Raw genomic sequence first — 5,139 nt, 5'->3', positions numbered from 1 at the left:
AATTCAATAATAATGAGATAACCAGGAAAATTTCAAATATCTGGACTTCAACATACTTCTGAATAATCACTAGATCAAAGAAGAGTCACAAGTAATATTAGAAAATATGTTGATAATATATCATATACATATGATAATGAAAGCATATCAAAATTTGTGGGATGTAGGGTAAAACAGAACATATAGGGAAATATGTAGCTTTAATGCCTACATGGGAAAAGAAGCAAAGTCTAAAAATAAAGCTCAGTGATCTAAGCTTCCACCTTAAGAAATTACAAAAATAAGTCCAAGTTATGCTCAAAGTAAACAAAAGGAAGGAAAGGATAAAGGATAAAAATCAATAAAATAGAAAAGATAAATGGCACGAACCCGGGAGGCGTAGCTTGCAGTGAGCCGAGATCGTGCCACTGCACTCCAGCCTGGGCGACAGAGTGAGTCTCCATCTCAAAAAAAAAAAAAAAAAAAAAAAGAAGTAGAGAAAAATCAATAAAACCAAAAGCCACGTTTTTGAAATAAATTCAATAAAACCGACCAGCTGTAGCCAGACTAGTGAAGAAAACAGAGGAGACAAATCCCCAATATTAGGAATGAAAGAAGGGGTTTTTCTACACGTCCTTCAGACATGAAAAGAATAATAAGGGCATACTGTGAACAATTCCATGCTGATAAGCTTGACAATCTAGATAAAATACTACTTAAAAAGCAAATTTTTTTTTTTTTTTTTTTTTTTTTTTTTTTTTTTTTTTGAGACGGAGTCTTGCTCTTGTCACTCAGGCTGGAGTGCAGTGGCGCTATCTCGGCTCACCGCAAGCTCCGCCTCCCGGGTTCATGCCATTCTCCTGCCTCAGCCTCCCGAGTAGCTAGGATTACAGGCACCCGCCACCACGCCCGGCTAATTTTTTTGTATTTTTAGTAGAGACGGGTTTTCACTGTGTTAGCCAGGATGGTCTCGATCTCCTGACCTCGTGATCCGCCTGCCTCGGCCTCCCAAAGTGATGGGATTACAGGCATGAGCCACCTTGCCCGGCTTAAAAAGCAAATTTACCAAAACTGCCTCAAGAAAATTTGGCAGCCCTATTTAAATTAATAATAAAAACTTTCCCACATAGAAAACTCCCGATCTAGATCACTTCACTGGGGAATTCCACCAGTTATTTAAGGAAGAAATGACGCCAATCTTACACCAACGTTTTCAAAATATAAAAGAGGAGGGAGCATTTCCCAGATCGTTTTATGGGGCTAACATTACCTTTATTAGAAAATCAAATACATCACAAGATAATAGAACTACAGAGCAATATTACTCATGAGCATAGAAACAAAAAGTTCCTAACAAAATATAGCAAATAAGAACCAATAACATGTAAAAAGAATACTATCTATCATATCCAAGTGGGGTTTATCTCAGAATGCAAGGTTGGCTTAACATCAGAAAATCAATCAATATAATCTACTCTATGAATAGAAAACAGAAAAAGAACCATATAATTATTTAAATGGATGCAGAAAAAAACATTTGATAAAAATCAACACTCTTTCATGACTAAATCTCTCAACAGCTAGGAATAGAAGTCTTCCTCATCCAATTAAGGTTATAAAAAAAATCTACAGCTAACATTAAACTCAATGGTGAATATTTAATGTTTTCTACCTAAAATCACAAACAAAGCAAAGCAGGCATATCCACTCTCACTATTTGCATTTAAATTTGTATTGTAAGACCCAGATAGTGAATAAGGCAAGAAAAAGAAAAAGGCAAATTGGAAAGAAGAAGTAAAACTGTCCTATTTGCAGACATGATTTTGTATGTACAAAGCTCTAAGAAATCCAGAAAAAAGTTAAAAGGATTAATATAAGTCTATTTAGTAAAGTTGCAGGATACATGTTCAAAACACAAAAATTAATTGTATTTCTGTATATAGTGAAAGAATAGAAAACAAAAATGTAAATAACAATTCAATTTATGACAGTATTAAGAAAATTAAAATATTTTGGCATTAATTTAACAAAATATGTGCAAGACCCACATAGTAAAAACAACAAAATATTTAAAGAAAAACTAAAGCATACTTAAATAAACAGAGAAACATACCAGGCTGGTGGACTGGGACACTCAATATTTTTAAGATGCCAGTTCTCCCCAGATTGATATATCAATGCAATACCAATCAAAATTCCAGCAAGACTTTTTGTAGAAATTTCCAAGCAAATTCTAAAATTTATATGGAAATGCACATGTTTTGGTTATGTTTTTCCAATTGTGTTCTTTTTTCAAAATTGTTTTAGCATAAAACAACTAGCCAAGACTTGCTATAAACCTATAATTTCAATACAGTGTGGTATAAATGCCATAAGATTTTCAAGACTTGCTATAAACCTATAATAATGTCAAGACTTGCTATAAACCTATAATAATCAATACAGTGTGGTATAAATGCCATAGGAATAGATATATCAATGGAACAGAATAGAGAGTCCAGAAATAGACCCATGCTAATATGGAAATTAATTTTTTGAAAAATGTCAAGGAAATTCAAGGAAGTCTTCAGTAAACAGTGCTGGGATAATTGGCTATCTGTAGAGGAAAAAATTCTAATTCTCCAAATTAGAACTCTATACTCAGGGAAAATATTCCTCAGAATGAAAGGAGAATAAATACGTTTTCTCACCAACAAAAACTGAAAAAAAATCATCACTAGGAAATATGAACTAATGGGAAAAATAAAAGAAGTTCGGCCAGGCACGGTGACTCACGCCTGTAATCCCAGCACTTTGGGAGTTCAAGGCGGGTGGATCACAGGCTCAGGAGTTCAAGACCAGCCTGGCCAAGATGGTGAAACCCCGTCTCTACTAAAAACACAAAAATTAGCCGAATGCGGTGGCAGGCGCCTGTAATCCCAGCTTCTCAGGAGGCTGAGGCAGGAGAATCTTTTGAACTCGGGGGTGGCAGAAGTTGCAGTGAGCCGAGATCGCACCACTGCACTCCAGCCTGGACGACAGAGTGAGACTCCATCTCACAAAAAAAAACAAAAAAAGAAAAACAAAAAGAAGTTCTTCAGGCAGAAGAAAAATAATCACACAGGGAAACACAGAATTGCAGGAAGAAATAAAAGAGCAACAAAAGAGGCAAATATGTAGGTAAATATAAATGAGTATCAACCACATATACTAAAAACATATTATATATTAGTATGTTATATATTAGTGTATATTTATTAGTATACATATTAGTGTATATTATATATTTTATACTGATTCATTATATACTAATTATTAGTACATATTAGTACATATTTTAGTATATTATTATAATGGTTTGGGGGCTTTAAAATGTGTGTGAAATGAAATACATGAGAATAGTAAAACAAAATGTGAGAGGATGTTAATAAAGTGTTCTAAGGCTAACATTCCTGGAGAACTCAAAATAAGTAATAATTTACATATGATGGTAACAAGTAAGGAAGCATGTTGTAATTTCCATGGTTGCTACTAAAAGAAATGTAAAATAATATATAACAAGTTCATAAAGAGAAAAAAAGTATAAACAAGTTTCCTTTTTGCCCATAAAGTCACAAAGAGAATGATTTATATACTTTCAGTAACAAATTATTCAAGACTCTTGATTTGTGAAATACTTGAGTTGCTATTAGTCTTGGTATAACCAAATGCCTGCTACCATGTGAGCCAATTCTTATTTGTCATTTTTAATTTAGAGGTTTTTTGTTTTTTGGTTTTTGTTTTTGTTTTTTTTTTTTTTTTTTTGAGATGGAGTTTTGCTCTTGTTGCCCAGGCTGGAGTGCAATGGTGTGATCTTGGCTCACTGCAACCTCCACCTCCTGGGTTCAAGCAATTCTCCTGCCTCAGCCTCCCAAGTAGCTGGGATTACAGACATGTGCCACCATGCCCGGCTAACTTTGTATTTTTAGTAGAGATGGAGTTTCTCCATGTTTGTCAGGCTGGTCTCAAACTCCTGACCTCAGGTGATCCGCCTGCCTTGGCCTCCCAAAGTGCTGGGATTGCAGGTGTGAGCCACCACGCCTGGCTAGAGTTTTTTTTAATAAAAGAGCATGTTCATTGACTTAGCCAAAAAGCAAACATAAATTTTAGTGAATATTTTATTTGGACATTTTAAAGTTTAGCTTTGTAACCAGAAGGTATGAAGGTGAACATTTATTCATAATCATTTAAATCTAACCAAGTCCTATTGCAGTTTATTTGTGGGTAGAATGGTTGGAAGTAGCATGCTCAAGACATTTAAAATTTTGAAAAAAAAGTCACGCATCTGATTGATCACCATATATGCTCCCAGAGCACAGCTCCTCCGTAATCCTGCTCTTCAGTGCTAGCATTGTTGATTCCTTGGATCCTGTATTTTCCTTCCTCTTCTCACTTGATCCCTTACTTATGTCTGTCAAGGACTGAAACGCAGTGGAAGGTGCAGGGAATTTTTGTAGGAATTGTTTGGCTTAATAGTCCATCAGCCTCCTGATGTTCCCAGAGTCATGCCCTTGTCTCAGGTGAAGCTGTGGAAGTGTTTGATGGAAACAGCTGTCCCTCTGTCGTTTTGTGAAGTTCTACTCCAAGTGGGAGTTGGGTGATATGGTTTGGATGTTTTCCCTCTCCAAATCTTAAGTTGAAGTATAATTCCTAGTGCTGGAGGTGGGCCCTGCTGGGAGGTAACTGGGTCATGAGGGTGGATCCCTCATGGCTTGATGCTGTCCTGGTGACAGTGAGTGAGTTCTTGAGAGATCTGGTTGTTTAAAAGTATGTGGCACCTCCCTACCACTCTCTCTTGCTCCTGCTTTGCCATGTGAGACGCCGGCTCCCCCTTCACCTTCTGCCATGAGTAAAAGCTCCCTCAGGTCTCCCCAGAATCCGAGCAAATGCTGGCACCATGCTTTCTGTACACCCTGCAGAACTGTGAGTCAATTAAACCTCTTTTCTTTATAAGTTACCCAGTCTCAGGTATTTTTTTTTCTTTTTAATTTTGTTTATTTTTCTAGTTTTTCTTTTTTTTCAAATTCTCCCAGATCCTGATCAGGTACTTCTTTATAGCAACACAAGAACAGCCTAACACACAGGATTAAGTTGATTCCAGGTAAATAAATTAAGAGAAGCAATGACTCGCTGGAGACAGCA

Source organism: Pan paniscus, chromosome 8 (genome assembly GCF_029289425.2).
Source record: "Pan paniscus chromosome 8, NHGRI_mPanPan1-v2.0_pri, whole genome shotgun sequence".
NCBI classification, from domain to species: domain Eukaryota; kingdom Metazoa; phylum Chordata; class Mammalia; order Primates; family Hominidae; genus Pan; species Pan paniscus.
The sequence above is the reverse complement of the archived record's forward strand: the minus strand, read 5'-3'. Positions refer to the sequence as shown.